Below are 17,098 nucleotides of genomic sequence, written 5' to 3' on the forward strand. Positions count from 1 at the left end.
TCGCTTCTTCATAGTTCGTAGGTTCATCATGATCTAGTAGCATGACTTCCAGAACAGGATTACCGCACCACTCTGGTGTGTATCTTACTCTGGCTGATCTACGAGGTTCAGTAGTAACTTGATCTGAAGTTTCATGATCATTATCATTAGCTTCCTTACTAATTGGTATAGGTGTCACAGAAACCGGTTTCTGTGATGTACTACTTTTCAATAAGGGAGCAGGTACAGTTACCTCATCTAGTTCTACTTTCCTCCCACTCACTTCTTTTGAGAGAAACTCCTTCTCTAGAAAAACTCCAAATTTAGCAACAAAAGTCTTGCCTTCGGATCTGTGATAGAAGGTGTACCCAACAGTCTCCTTTGGGCATCCTATGAAGACACATTTCTCCGATTTGGGTTCGAGCTTATCAGGTTGAAGCTTTTTCACATAAGCATCGCAGCCCCAAACTTTCAGAAACAACAACTTTGGTTTCTTGCCAAACCACAGTTCATAAGGCGTCGTCTCAACAGATTTTGATGGTGCCCTATTTAACGTGAATGCGGCCATCTCTAAAGCATAACCCCAAAACGATAGCGGTAAATCTGTAAGAGACATCATAGATCGCACCATATATAGTAAAGTACGATTACGACGTTCAGACACACCATTACGCTGTGGTGTTCCGGGTGGCGTGAGTTGCGAAACTATTCGCTTTGTTTCAAATGTAGGCCAAACTCGTAACTCAAATATTATCCTCCACGATTAGATCGTAGAAACTTTATTTTCTTGTTACGATGATTTTCAAATTCACTCTGAAATTCTTTGAACTTTTCAAATGTTTCAGACTTATGCTTCATTAAGTAGATATACCCATATCTGCTTAAATCATCTGTGAAGGTGACAAAAGAACGATATCCGCCACGAGCCTCAACATTCATTGGACCACATACATCTGTATGTATGATTTCCAACAAATCTGTTGCTCTCTCCATAGTACCGAAGAACGACGTTTTAGTCATCTTGCCCATGAGGCACGGTTCGCAAGTACCAAGTGATTCATAATCAAGTGGTTCCAAAAGTCCATCAGTATGGAGTTTCTTCATGCGCTTTACATCGATATGACCTAAACTGCAGTGCCACAAATAAGTTGCACTATCATTATCAACTCTACATCTTTTGGTTTCAACATTATGAATATGTGTATCACTACTATCGAGATTCATAAAAAATAGACCACTCTTCAAGGGTGCATGACCATAAAATATATTACTCATATAAATAGAACAACCATTATTCTCTGATTTAAATGAATAACCGTCTCGCATCAAACAAGATCAAGATATAATGTTCATGCTCAACGCTGGCACCAACTAACAATTATTTAGGTCTAATACTAATCCCGAAGGTAGATGTAGAGGTAGCATGCCAACCACGATCACATCGACTTTGGAACCATTTCCCACACGCATCGTCACCTCGTCCTTAGCCAATCTTCGCTTAATCCGTAGCCCCTGTTTCGAGTTGCAAATCTTAGCAACAGAACCAGTATCAAATACCCAGGTGCTACTGCGAGCATTAGTAAGGTACACATCAATAACATGTATATCACATATACCTTTGTTCACTTTGCCATCCTTCTTATCCGCCAAATACTTGGGGCAGTTCTGCTTCCAGTGACCAGTTTGCTTGTAGTAGAAGCACTCAGTCTCACGCTTAGGTCCAGACTTGGGTTTCTTCTCCTGAGCAGCAACTTGTTTGCTGTTCTTCTTGAAGTTCCCCTTCTTCTTCCCTTTCCCCTTTTTCTTGAAACTGGCGGTCTTATTGACCATCAACACTTGATGCTCCTTCTTGATTTCTACCTCCGTGGCTTTTAGCATCGCGAAGAGCTCGGGAATAGTCTTATTCATCCCTTGTATATTATAGTTCATCACGAAGCTTTTGTAGCTTGGTGGCAGTGATTGAAGAACTCTGTCAATGACACTATCAACAGGAAGATTAACTCCCAGTTGAGTCAAGTGATTATGATACCCAGACATTTTGAGTATATGTTCACTGACAGAACTATTCTCCTCCATCTTGCAGCTATAGAACTTACTGGAGACTTCATATCTCTCAATCTGGGCATTTGCTTGAAATATTAACTTCAACTCCTGAAACATCTCATATGCTCCATGACGTTCAAAACGTCGTTGAAGACCCGGTTCTAAGTCGTAAAGCATGGCACACTGAACTATCGAGTAGTCATCAGCTTTGCTCTGCCAGACGTTCATAACATCTGGTGTTGCTCCTGCAGCAGGCTTGGCACTTAGCGGTGCTTCCAGGACGTAATTCTTCTGTGCAGCAATGAGGATAATCCTCAAGTTATGGACCCAGTCCGTGTAATTGCTACCATCATCTTTCAACTTTGCTTTCTCAAGGAACGCATTAAAATTCAACGGAACAACAATACAGGCCATCTATCTACAATCAAACATAAACAAGAAATATACTATCAGGTACTAAGTTCATGATAAATTTAAGTTCAATTAATCATATTACTTAAGAACTCCCACTTAGAAAGATATCCCTCTAATCCTCTAAGTGATCACGTGATCCAAATCAACTAAACCATGTCCGATCATCACGTGAGATGGAGTAGTATCAATGGTGAACATCACTATGTTGATCATATCTACTATATGATTCACACTCGACCTTTCGGTCTCCATGTTCCGAGGCCATATCTGTTATATGCTAGGCTCGTCAAGTTTTAACCTGAGTATTCCGCGTGTGCAACTGTTTTGCACCCGTTGTATTTGAACGTAGAGCCTATCACACCCGATCATCACGTGGTGTCTCAGCACGAAGAACTTTCACAACGATGCATACTCAGGGAGAACACTTATACTTTGATAATTTAGTGAGGGATCATCTTATAATGCTACCATCAATCAAAGCAAGATAAGATGCATAAAAGATAAACATCACATGCAATCAATATAAGTGATATGATATGGCCATCATCATCTTGTACTTGTGATCTCCATCTCCGAAGTACCGTTATGATCACCATCGTCACCGGCGTGACACCTTGATCTCCATCGTAGTATCGTTGTTGTCTCGCCAATCTTATGCTTCCACGACTATCGCTATCGCTTAGTGATAAAGTAAAGCATTACAGCGCGATTGCATTGCATACAATAAAGCGACAACCATATGGCTCCTGCCAGTTGTTGATAACTCAGTTACAAAACATGATCATCTCATACAATAAAATTTAGCATCATGTCTTGACCATATCACATCACAACATGCCCTGCAAAAACAAGTTAGACGTCCTCTACTTTGTTGTTGCAAGTTTTACGTGGTTGCTACGGGCTTAGAAAGAACCGTCCTTACCTACGCATCAAAACCACAACGATAGTTTGTCAAGTTGGTGCTGTTTTAACCTTCGCAAGGACCGGGCATAGCCACACTCGGTTCAACTAAAGTTGGAGAAACTGACACCCGCCAGCCACCTGTGTGCAAAGCACGTCGGTAGAACCAGTCTCGCGTAAGCGTACGCGTAATGTCGGTCCGGGCCGCTTCATCCAACAATACCGCCGAACCAAAGTATGACATGCTGGTAAGCAGTATGACTTATATCGCCCACAACTCACTTGTGTTCTACTCGTGCATAACATCAACGCATAAAACCTGGCTCTGATACCACTGTTGGAGAACGTAGTAATTTCAAAAAAATTCCTACGCACACGCAAGATCATGGTAACGCATAGCAACAATAGGGGAGAGTGTTGTCTACGTACCCTCGTAGACCGGCAACAGAAGCGTTGACACAACGTAGAGGAAGTAGTCGTACGTCTTCCTGATCCGACCGATCCAAGTACCAAACGTACGACACCTCCGAGTTCTGCACACGTTCAACTCGGTGACGTCCCTCGAGCTCCGATCCAGCCGAGTGTTGAGGGAGAGTTTCGTCAACACGACGGTGTGATGATGGTGATGATGTTCTACCGTCGCAGGGCTTCGCCTAAGCACCTCTACGATATGACTGAGGTGGAATATGGTGGAAAGGGGCACCGCACACGGCTAAGGAACGATCACGAAGATCAACTTGTTTGTCATGGGGTGCCCCCTTGCCCCCGTATATAAAGGAGGGAGAGGGGAGGTGCGGCCGGCCCTAGGGGTGCGCCTGGAGGAGTCCTACTCCCACCGGGAGTAGGACTCCCCCCTCTTGCCTTGTTGGAGAAGGAAAGGGGAAGGGGGAAAGAGGAAAGGGGGGCGCCCCCCCCCTTCCTTGTCCTATTCGGACTAGGGGGAGGGGGCACACGGCCAGCCCTGGCCAACCCTCCTCTTCTCCGTTAGGGCCCATGTAGGCCCATTAACCCCCCCCCCGGGGGGGGGGGTCCAGTAACCCCTGGTATTCCGGTAAATTCTCGATTTCACCCGGAACGTTTCTGATATCCAAATATAGGCTTCCAATATATCAATCTTTATGTATCGACCATTTCGAGACTCCTCGTCATATCCGTGATCACATCCGGGACTCCGAACAACCTTCGGTACATCAAAACACAAAAACCTTAATTACGATTGTCACCGAACTTTAAGCGTGCGGACCCTACGGGTTCGAGAAGTATGTAGACATGACCGAGACACGTCTCCGGTCAATAACCAATAGAGGAACCTGGATGCTCATATTGGTAGCATTCTATGGTGTTGTGCTTGAAGGACCTAGTGGTTCTGTTGCGACAGTAACAGAATACATCAAGGATGGTTCCCTTCGACAAGTTCTGCAAGGAAAGGGGAAGTAAGTTTCAAACACACCAACACTCAATTAGTTCAAACATCAATTTCATCTTGGATTTTTTTCATCTGTAGGATGAATTAGCATAGAAGGCTGCTTGTGGCAATGGCCATTGCAATCTCTATGGAATATCTGCACGCAAAAAAATTGTGCACTTTGATTTGAAGAGTGACAACCTTCTGCTCAATCTGAGAGACCCACTGTTAGGGATCGTTGCAAAAATTAAAATTTTCTACGCATCGCCAAGATCAATCTATGGAGAGACTAGCAACGAGAGAGAGGGGAGTGTATCTTCATAACCTTGAAGATCGCAAAACGGAAGCGTTACAAGAACGCGGATGAGGGAGTCGTACTCGTGGCGATTTAGATCGCGGTTGATTCCGATCCAAGTGCCGAACAACGACACCTCCGCGTTCAACACGCATGCAGCTCGATGGCGTCTCCCACGCCTTGATCCAGCAAGGAGAGAGGGAGAGGTTGGGGAAGACAACTCCAGCAGCAGCACGACGGCATTGTGGTGTTGGAGCAGCATGGTACTCCGACAGGGCTTCGCCAAGCGTTGTGGGAGGAGGACGAGGTGTTGGGGAGGGGGAGGGCTGCGCCTTGGATGTGGTGCGGCTGCCCTCCCACCTCCCCTCTATTTATAGGGGCAAGGGAGAGGGAGGCCGGCCCCCTCCAGATGGATCTAGAGGGGGGCAGCGGCCAAGGGGGGATGCTTGCCCCCCAAGTCAAGGGGGGTGCCCCCTTTAGGGTTCCCCCAAACCCTAGGCGCATGTGCCCTAGGGGGTTTCGCGCTCAGCCCACCTAGGGGCTGGTCCCCCTCCATATTCAGCCCATATGGCCCTCCGGGGAAGGTGGACCCTCTCGGTGGACCCCCGGAACCCTTTCGGTGGTCCCGGTACAATACTGATAAACCCCCGAACACTTTCGGCGACCGAATAAGGACTTCCAATATATAAATCTTTGTCTACGGACCATTCCGGAACTCCTCGTTATGTCCGAGATCTCATCCGGGACTCTGAACAACATTCGGTAACCACTTACAAACTTTCCCTATAACCCTAGCATCATTGAACCTTAAGTGTGTAGACCCTACGGGTTCGGGAATCATGCACACATGACCGAGACATCTCTCCAGCCAATAACCAACAGCGGGATCTGGATACCCATGTTGGCTCCCACATGTTCAACGATGATCTCATCGGATGAACCACGATGTCGTGGATTCAATCAATCCCGTATAAAATTCCCTTTGTTAATCGGTATGTTACTTGCCCGAGATTCGATCGTCGGTATCCCATACCTCGTTCAATCTCGTTATCGGCAAGTCACTTTACTCGTTCTGTAACACACTGATGAACCACAAGTATAGGGTATCTATCGTAGTCCTTCCGATAAGTAAGAGTGTCGAACCCAACAAGGAGCAGAAGGAAATGATAAGCGGTTTTCAGCAAGGTATTCTCTGCAAGCACTGAAATTATAGGTAACAGATAGTTTTGTGATAAGGTAATTTGTAACGAGAAACAAATAACAAAAGTAAATAAAGTGCAGCAAGGTGGCCCAATCCTTTTTGTAGCAAAGGACAAGCCTGGACAAACTCTTATATAGGGAAAAGCGCTCCCGAGGACACATGGGAATTATCGTCAAGCTAGGTTTCATCACGATCATATGATTCGCGTTCGGTACTTTGATAATTTGATATGTGAGTGGACCGGTGCTTGGGTACTGCCCTTACTTGGACAAGTATCCCACTTATGATTAACCTCTATAGCAAGCATCCGCAACTACAACAAAAGTATTAAGGCAAACCTAACCATAGCATGAAACATGTGGATCCAAATTAACCCCTTACAAAGCAACGCATAAACTAGGGTTTAAGCTTCTGTCACTCTAGCAACCCATCATCTACTTAATACTTCTCAATGCCTTCCTCTAGGCCCAAATAATGGTGAAGTGTCATGTAGTCGACGTTCACATAACACCACTAGAGGAGTGACAACATACATCTCATCAAAATATCGAAACAATACCAAATTCACATGACTACTAATAGCAAGACTTCTCCCATGTCCTCAGGAACAAACGTAACTACTCACAAAGCATATTCATGTTCATAATCATAGGGGTATTAATATGCATATAGGATTGATACATCTCCAACGTATCTATAATTTTTTATTGCTCCATGCTATCTTATCTACTGTTTTGGACATTATTGGGCTTTATTATCCACTTTTATATTATTTTTGGGACTAACCTATTAACCGGAGGCCCAGCCCAGAATTGCTGGTTTTTGCCCGTTCTAGGGTTTCGAAAAAAGGATTATCAAATGGAGTCCAAACAGAATGAAACCTTCGGGAACGTGATTTTCTCAACGAACAAGACCACAGAGACTTGGACCCTACATCAAGAAAGAAAAGAGGAGGCCATGAGGTAGGGGCGCGCCTACCCCCCCCCCCCCAACGCGCCCTCCACCCTCGTGGGCCCCATGTTGCTCCACCGACGTACTCCTTCCTCCTATATATACCTACGTACCCCCAAACGATCAGATACGGAGCCAAAACCCTAATTCCACCGCTGCAACTTTCTGTATCCACGAGATCCCATCTTGGGGCCTGTTCCGGAGCTCCGCCGGAGGGGGCATCGATCACGGAGGGCTTCTACATCAACACCATAGCCCCTCTGATGAAGTGTGAGTAGTTTACCTCAGACCTACGGGTCCATAGTTAGTAGCTAGATGGCTTCTTCTCTCTTTTTGGATCTCAATACAATGTTCTCCCCCTCTCTTGTGGAGAACTATTCGATGTAATCTCCTTTTTGCGGTGTGTTCGTTGAGACCGATGAATTGTGGGTTTATGATCAAGTCTATCTATGAATAATATTTCAACCTTCTCTGAATTCTTTTATGTATGATTGGTTATCTTTGCAAGTCTCTTCGAAATATCAGTTTGGTTTGGCCTACTAGATTGATCTTTCTTGTAATGGGACAAGTGCTTAGCTTTGGGTTCAATCTTGCGGTGTCCTTTCCCAGTGACAGTAGGGGAAGCAAGGCACGCATTGTATTGTTGCCATCGAGGATAACAAGATGGGGTTTTCTTCATTTTGCATGAGTCTATCCCTCTACATCATGTCATCTTGCTTAAGGCGTTACTTTGTTTTTAACTTAATACTCTAGATGCATGCTGGATAGCGGTCGATGAGTGGAGTAATAGTAGTAGATGCAGGCAGGAGTCGGTCTACTTGTCTCGGACGTGATGCCTATATACATGATCATACCTAGATATTCTCATAACTATGCTCAATTCTGTCAATTGCTCAATAGTAATTTGTTCACCCACCGTAGAATACTTATGCTCTCGAGAGAAGCCACTAGCGAAACCTATGGCCCCCGGGTCTATCTTTATCATATTAATCTCCTACTACTTAGTTATTTCCTTTGCTATTTACTTTGCCTTTATTTTACATTGCATCTTTATCATAAAAATACCAAAAATATTATCTTATCATATCTATCAAATCTCACTCTCGTAAGTGGCCTTATAGGGATTGACAACCCCTATTTGCGTTGGTTGCGAGGATTTATTTGTTTTGTGCAGGTACGAGGGACTCACGCGTAGCCTCCTACTAGATTGATACCTTGGTTCTCAAAAACTGAGGGAAATACTTACGCTACTTTGTTGCATCATCCCTTCCTCTTCGGGGAAAACCAACGCAGTGCTCAAGAGGTAGCAAGAAGGATTTCTGGTGTCGTTGCCGGGGAGGTCTACGCAAAAGTCAACATACCAAGTACCCATCACATACCCTTATCTACCGCATTACATTATTTGCCATTTGCCTCTCGTTTCCCTCTCCCCCACTTCACCCTTGCCATTTTATTCGCCCTCTCTCTCTATCCTCCCTCTCTTTCTCTATTTGCCTCTTTTTTTCCGCTTGCTTTTTGTTTGCTTGCTTGTCACGATGGCTCAAGATAATACTAAATTGTGTGACTTCACCAATACCAACAACAATGATTTTATTAGCACTCTGATTGCTCCTCTTACCGATGCTGAATCTTGTGAAATTAATACTGCTTTGCTGAATCTTGTCATGAAAGATCCGTTTTTCGGCCTTCCTAGTGAAGATGCCGCTACCCATCTAAATAGCTTCATTGATTTGTGTGACATGCAAAAGAAGAAAGATGTGGATAATGATATTGTTAAATTGAAGCTATTTCCTTTTTCGCTTAGAGAGTGTGCTAAAGCTTGGTTTTCGTCTTTGCCTAAAAATAGTATTGATTCATGGAATAAGTGCAAAGATGATTTTATCTCTAAGTATTTTCCTCCCGCTAAGATCATCTCTCTTAGAAACGATATTATGAATTTTAAGCAACTTGATCATGAACATGTTGCACAAGCTTGGGAGAGAATGAAATTAATGATACGTAATTGACCTACTCATGGTTTAAATTTGTGGATGATTGTTCAGAATTTTTATGCCGGATTGAATTTTGCTTCTAGAAATCTTTTAGATTCGGCCGCGGGAGGCACTTTTATGGAAATCACTTTAGGAGAAGCTACTAAACTCCTAGATAATATTATGGTTAATTATTCTTAATGGCACACTGAAAGATCTACTAATAAAAAGGTGCATGCGATAGAAGAAATTAATGTTTTGAGTGGAAAGATGGATGAACTTATGAAATTATTTGCTAATAAGAGTGTTTCTTCTGATCCTAATGATATGCCCTTGTCTACTTTGATTGAGAATAATAATGAATCTATGGATGTGAATTTTGTTGGTAGGAACAATTTTGGTAACAACGCGTATAGAGGAAATTTTAGTCCTAGGCCTTATCCTAATAATCCCTCTAATAATTATGGTAATTCCTACAACAATTCTTATGGAAATTATAATAAGATGCCCTCTGATTTTGAATCTAATATTAAAGAATTTATTACTTCGCAAAAGAATTTTAATGCTTTGATTGAAGAAAAATTGCTTAAGATTGATGATTTGGCTAGGAATGTTGATAGAATTGCTCTTGATGTTGATTCTTTGAAACTTAGATCTATTCCACCTAAGCATGATATCAATGAGTCTCTCAAAGCCATGAGAATTTCCATTGATGAGTGCAAAGAAAGAATCGCTAGGATGCGTGCTAAGAAATATGCCTTTATAAGAGCGTGTTCTTCTAGTTCCTATGAAAATAAAGATGAAGATCTAAAAGTTATTGATGTGTCCCCTATTGAATCTTTGTTTTGAAATATGAATCTTCATAATGATGTGACTGGATATGATCCACCTTTACCTAGAAGGCGTTCCAAGAATTCGGAATTTGTTGATCTTGATGCTAAAATTGATAAAAGTGGGATTGAAGAAATTAAAACCCTAGATGTTGCTAAACCCACTATTATGGATTTCAAGGAATTTAACTATGAAAATTGCTCTTTGATTGATTGTATTTCCTTGTTGCAATCCGTGCTAAATTCTCCTCGCGCTTATAGTCAAAATAAAGCATTTTCTAAACATATCGTTGATGCCTTAATGCAATCTTATGAAGAAAAACTTGAATTGGAAGTTTCTATCCCTAGAAGACTTTATAATGAGTGGGAACCAACTATTAAAATTAAAATTAAAGATCATGAATGCTATGCTTTATGTGGTTTGGGTGCTAGTGTTTCCACGATTCCAAAGACTTTGTGTGATTTGTTAGGTTTCCGTGATTTTGATGATTGCTCTCTAAACTTGCACCTTGTGGATTCCACTATTAAGAAACCTATGGGAAGAATTAATGATATTCTTATTGTTGCAAATAGGAATTATGTGCTTGTAGATTTTATTGTTCTTGACATAGATTGCAATCCTTCATGTCCTATTATTCTTGGTAGACTTTCCTTAGAACGATTGGTGCAATTATTGATATGAAGGAAGGAAATATTAGATTCAATTTCCATTAAAGAAAGGCATGGAACACTTTCCTATAAAGAAAATTAAATTAGCTTATGAATCTATTATGAGAGCCACTTGTGGATTGCCTATCAAAGATGGCAATACCTAGATCTATTCTTGCTTGTTATGCCTAGCTAGGGGCGTTAAACGATAGCGCTTGTTGGGAGGCAACCCAATTTTATTTTTATTCCTTGCTTTTTGCTCCTGTTTAGTAATAAATAATTTATCTAGCCTCTGTTTTGGTTGTGTTTTGTGTGTTTAATTAGTGTTTGTGCCAAGTAGAACCGTTGGGAAGACTTGGGGAAAGTCTTGTTGAACTTGCTGAACAGAAACTTTAGCGCTCGCGAGAACTGCTGTCATTTTTATTTGGAACGTGCTATTTAGTTAATTCTTTTTGAAGATAATTAATAGATAAATTCCTCACGTCCAGAAATTTATTTTAGAATTTTTGGGGTTCCAGATCTTGCGCTAGCTACATATTACTACAGACTATTCTGTTTTTGACAGATTCTGTTTTTCGTGTGTTGTTTGCTTATTTTGATGAATCTATGGCTAGTAAAATAGTTTATAAACCATAGAGAAGTTGGAATACAGTAGGTATAACACCAATATAAATAAATAATGAGTTCATTACAGTACCTTGAAGTGGTCTTTTATTTTCTTTCACTAACGGTGCTCATGAGATTTTCTACTCTAAGTTTTGTGTTGTGAAGTTTTCAAGTTTTGGGTAAAGATTTGATGGATTATGGAGCAAGGAGTGGCAAGAGACTAAGCTTGGGGATGCCCATTGTCGTGGTTCTAAGTCTGACAGTAATGTAGGGGGGTAGGTATGGAGAGGCAAGATCTTAGCTATGGAGAAGTTGTAAGCACACGAGGTTTACGAGTTCAGACCCTTCTTGGAGGAAGTAATAGCCCTGCGTCTCGGAGCCCGGAGGCGGTCGACTAGATTATGCGTGTATGAATTACAGGGGTGCGAACCCTTTACACTGAGGAGGGGGTGGCTTATATAGAGTTCGTCGGACCCCTCCGGCCCTCAGTTGTGCAGGGTTTTAAATACATTAAGGTCGGGCGTTACTGGTAATGCCCCTAATAAAGTGCTATGATGACCATAAAAGCTACTTAATAACCGACCGTTAGCGTGCGGAGTGCCTTTAGGTCTCCTGGCCATCGAGTGGTTGGATCTTGGTCGAGTGATTGCTTCTTGGTCGAGTGTCTTCGAGTCTGCCGAGTGGAACACCTCCAAGTCGATTGAAAGGTGATTTCTTCTTGAGATGTCCTTGGGTAGGGCAGCTGGGACAGGTCCGTGACCCTACCCTAGGTACATAGCTTCATCATTAGCCCCCGAATGGATCGAGGTTTGAGTGGGGAAGGAGTTGAGAACTTCTCCGACTCATTCTTCATGCCATGATCATATCTTGTTTCAGATCAATGAACCCGAGTGATGAGAGCAACTTCCTTTTCAGTCGCCTTGATCCATTCTTAGTTTTTTGTCGAGTGAGTTTCTTTACTTGAAAGGCTCCGAGTGACGGCGTGGAGGAGATCTTCGGTCTGACAAGTTGTTCTGCTGCCCGCAGATTTCGCGGGATCCGAATTTTGGGAAGCGCGCGGGACGGGGGAGGCCGCAGTAATTGGATGGGATAGGGCGGAGCCGCCTCGATCCCCGCGCCACCTTTTTCGCCATGTATCGCGCGCGCGATTGTTACGGGATTTGACAGGACCGCCCGGGCCTACCAGTCAGCCACTCGGAAGCGACCTCATATAAGGTGTCGGACCGAGGTCTCTTGAACAATGCGTTCCCATTCTCTCTTCTCCTCTTCAGGCTTCTTCGTCGCACTCGCTCTCGCCCCAGCGCCACCGCTCCGTACGCATCTCGCTGGTGACGATGGGGAAGGAGAAGACGGCGGCTCTGGAGTGGGCGAAGAAGGTGACGGCAAAGGCGAAGGGGAAGGCGACCAGTCGGGGTGGATCTTCCTCGCGAGCCGGCCTGCCGAAGGGCTGGATCCAGGGCGACTGGATCCGCTCGACGATCACCCAAGAAGACCTCGACGATCTAGCCGAAGGAGGGCTGATCCCCCATGGATCGGCGCGGCTTCCGGGGAAGGAATCCGAGCCGCAACCTCGAGAGGGTGAGCGCGTTCTCCTTGCCACCCACGTCGACCGTGGATTTTCCTTGCCTCCTCACCCTTTCTTTCGGGGATTTCTGAATTTCTTTGGGGCACAACTCCACCACTTCACTCCCAACACAATCGTGTATCTCGCTGCTTTCGTGTGTGAGAATTTCCTGGGTTGTCGGCCTCACTGGGGTCTTTTCAAGCACATTTTCACCTGTCGTTCCCAAACGGTGAAAAAGGCCAATCCGAGTGACGAGAGAACACAAGTGATTCAGATGTGTGGGGGTCTTGGTGTTCAGATGAGAGGAAAAAGTTCCTTTCCAGCCATGATTCTTCCCGACTCAGTTCGCGGATGGCAGTCGACCTGGTTTTACTGCAAAGACCAGTCGACGCCAGGACAGTCGACTGACCTCCCTCTTTTTACCATGGACCGAGTGAGGAAACCCTCCTCTTTGAAGGTGCTCCCTGAGGAGAAGGCGCGGGTTAGGGTGCTGGTCGAACGAGTGGTCCAGCTTATCCGTGACGGGGTCACCGGTATGGATCTCTTGGAGGTTTTCCTTCAGCGGCGCATCCAGCCTCTTCAAGCCCGAGACCATCCGATGTGGATGTATTCGGGTCTTGACGACTCCACTCGGATTCACCCGGAGGAGGTCGATGACGACACACTGGAGAAGTGCCTGCCGGGCATGACCGGAAACAAGGACAACCCCAGGGGAGCCAGGAGAGTTCCTCCATTCGACCAGTCCCATGTGCCAGAGAAGGTCCGATTCTAAGCTTTGATTGTAATCTGAATTCACTCGCGCAACTGTCTATACTGTGTCGACTGACTTTATTCTTCCTGCTTTCTTTCAGGCCCTTATCGAAATGTATTCAATGCCCAACGGAGAGCAAGAGCAAGATCTGGAAGGAGAGGTGAGCGGCGGTGACAATGGCGAATGGACTTCTGACGGTGAAGGGGACGAAGAAAGCGACGACCCAAGTGACGAAGAAGAAGTCGAGTCGCCTCCTCGCAGGAAGAGGCGATCCAAGCTTGACCAAGAACGACCGAGCGCCCGTGAAAAGGCGACTGCTCGGGCTGGTCAGTCTTCAAAGCGTCCTCGGACCTCTTCACCAACCCCGACCGAAAAAGCGTCAAAGCATCCCAAAGTTGCAGAGCTGAAGCCTCGGAAGGCGTTGCCGAAGATTAAGATTGACATCCCCGTCGCTTCTGCGTGAGTGTCTCCCTTTGTATTCACTCGACGCCCCGTGCTGTTTATTTTTTCTTGATTTAACCGGACGAACTTTGGAACTGGCAGCGCTGCTACTTCCAAGACCTCAGCTTACAGGGACGATGATGAGGTAATGGAGGATGTGGTCACTTCCAATCTGGGTATGATTTCTGCCATTCTATCTTTATTTGGTCGACTCAACTGCAATGTGTACCATTGGGTGATGTGATTTTGGCGATTGAACTTTGAACAGCTCCTAACATTATTGACCTCCCCGATGATGATGATGAAGAGCCCGAGAGGCCTTTGATGAGGAAAAATAGGCAAGCTCCTACAAGCAAGGTGTCACAGTCGACGCCGAGGGCGGAACCAGTCGTTCAGGACGCTGGTGATGCCAATTGGGGTTCTGTTACCTTCGTCGTGCCATTGTCGAGTGCCTTGCCTTCTTCGTCAAATGCTCAGGCCCCTGTCGACCCACCTTCAGTTTTTGCGACCCATCATGTCCCAGAGGACGAAGTGAATGCTGCCAAGGAAGCCATACGCCAGACGGGCATTATGATGGAGAAGATGAAGACGGTGCAGGACACCAGTCAGGCCGCCTACGACACCAGCTCGGCTCTCCAAAGCAACGTTCAGGTTAGTTGGTTGCCGCTTGTTCTGTTAGGATATGCTATCTGAAGACTCTCTTTCCGAAAATCTTTGCATCTGTACACCCACTGGGTGCGTTGATTGAATTTTTGAACTAGTGGGGGCACGCTGAGTGCACCCACTGGGTGTAGTCCCTGAGACTACGATGGACTGCGGGCAGTCGACTGTAGTCTTTGTATTTTGATTCTTTCGCTCGCTGTGGTCTGGCCGCGTCGAGTGTAAACCGAACTGGTAGTTTGTCTCTTCTGCTCGGTCTGGTCGAGTGGGATCAGAACCGGTGGGGGCACGCAAAGTGCACCCACTGGGTGTAGTCCCCGAGACCGCGGTCAGCTGCTGGCAGTCGACTGTGGTCTGAGTTCTATGGTCTGAGTTCTTCTTTCTCTCCCCTTTTTTTACTCCCTGCACTCGACTCCGGCGGGCCGGTCGAGTGGGATCATAACCGGTGGGGGCACGCAAAGTGCACCCACTGGGTGTAGTCCCCGAGACTATGGTGGACTGCGGGCAGTCGACCGTAGTCTTAGTATTTATTGTCTTTGTCGTTTTTCGCTATAAAATAACTTCTCCTCCCTGATTGTAGAAATCTTGTGATCTTGGAGCTCGCTTTGCTGACTTGGAGAAACAGCAGATCCAGCCGAACCTTGACTTGGAATTGGCCAAGACAGAGCTGCAGAAGGCCAAGGATGACGCCAATGGTAAGACGAGTTTGTCGACTGGTTTGTCTTAGGCTTGAGTACCCTTCTGCTCTTTCTGAATCAAGCACCATTTATTTGTAGAGAAACTAAGAGAAGCTCTGGCGAAGAAGGATCAGGATTTGGCTACTGCTCAAAAGGAAGCTGACGACAGAACCGCTCTGGCTGAACAGAAACTGGCTTCGGTCGGCCAGTTGGAAGAAGAGAACACCAAGATGAAATCTGCTCTGAACAAAGCCAACAAGGAGTGCACACACTTGAAGAAGGACAATCTCACCCTGTACGAGAAGATGGAAGGCATCGCTCGTAGGAGGGACGATCTGGAGAGCTATCTGAGGAGCCTTGCCAAGAAGTTGTTCATCAAGCTTGAAGGTACACATTTTGTTCCGACTGATGTTTTTTTTTGTGTCGACTCAGCGTATGAAAATTGGCTTATCCCTGGATCGTGAATGCAGAGCTTTGCCAGAACTTCGAGGAGGAGACTGGGCGGATTAAGCCAGGTTTGGACCCAATCAATTCTCCCGTGAAAGATGAAACTGCCATGAATCTGCTCCGACTGGAATCCCGCATTGACGGTGTTGTGGACTACTTGGCTCGACTGAAGGTCTCCACGTCACGGATCGACCCGGCACTTTGGCCAGAGGCCACGCTCCAGAATGATCTTGAGTCCCAGATGACTCGACTTAACAAGATCCCTGATCGAGTGCAGGAGTGGAAGAAATCTTCTGCCCAGTGCGGTGCTGATGTGGTTCGTGTCCACTGCAAGGAGGTGCGCCAAGATAAGCTGGCAGCAATCAAGGTCGCCAACACCCAGAAGCATGACTTCTGATCTTTTATGGAGACTTTCATTGCTGCAGCCACTCGGATCACCGACGGCGTCGACCTGGACGAGTTTGTCGAGCCTGCCAGTCCTCCTCCTGCGGAGTGAACAAACTTTTATGCCCCACCTTAAATTTGCCTCGGAATGCCGAGTGGTTTTTGTAACCGTTAAACTCTTTCGGGCTGAATGCCCGAGCACTTCGATCTGTGGTCCAGAACCTTTAGGATTTATCTGAACTTGGTTTATCGTTGATTATCTTCATGAATCCTCCGTCGAGTGGAACTCGTTCTTCACTCGAGACAACTTTTGTATTTGTGGCGCAACTCCAAAGGAGAAGGTAGCAGTCGACCTGCACCTCGTCGTCCTTGCGGGTCGGCGATGGAGCCCATGTTGTATTTGTGGCGAAGCTCCCAAGGAGAAGGTGGCAGTCGACCTACACCTCGTCGTCCTTGCAGAGTGGGATGCAGCGCACGTTGTATTTGTGGCGAAGCTCCCAAGGAGAAGGTAGCAGTCGACCTGCACCTCGTCGTCCTTGCAGAGTGGGATGGAGCGCATGTTGTATTTCTGGCGAAGCTCCCAAGGAGAAGGTGGCAGTCGACCTGCACCTCATCGTCCTTGAGGATTGAGACGTGTTTCGTACTTAGGCGAGTACTGGACTGCAGCTAAGCCCCCGAGTGGGAGGCTGGCCCACCACTCGGTAGGATTTTCAAATACTTAGGAGAGTACTGGACTGCAGCTAAGCCCCCGAGTGGGAGGGTCGCTCACCACTCGGTAGGATTTTGGAATACTTAGGCGAGTACTGGACTGCAGCTAAGCCCCCGAGTGGGAGGGTTGCTCACCACTCGGTAGGATTTTTCAAATACTTAGGCGAGTAATGGACTGCAGCTAAGCCCCCGAGTGGGAGGGTCGCTCACCACTTGATAGGATT

The 17,098-nt window shown here is 45.7% G+C and overlaps 1 pseudogene; it reads left to right on the forward strand.

The window, feature by feature from the left end:
• Window positions 1-4,650: 4,650 nt before the first annotated feature.
• LOC119315694 overlaps window positions 4,651-17,098 on the forward strand; it is a 33,984-nt pseudogene continuing 21,536 nt past the window's right edge.

This window comes from Triticum dicoccoides, chromosome 6A, assembly GCF_002162155.2.
Source record: "Triticum dicoccoides isolate Atlit2015 ecotype Zavitan chromosome 6A, WEW_v2.0, whole genome shotgun sequence".
Classification (NCBI taxonomy): domain Eukaryota; kingdom Viridiplantae; phylum Streptophyta; class Magnoliopsida; order Poales; family Poaceae; genus Triticum; species Triticum dicoccoides.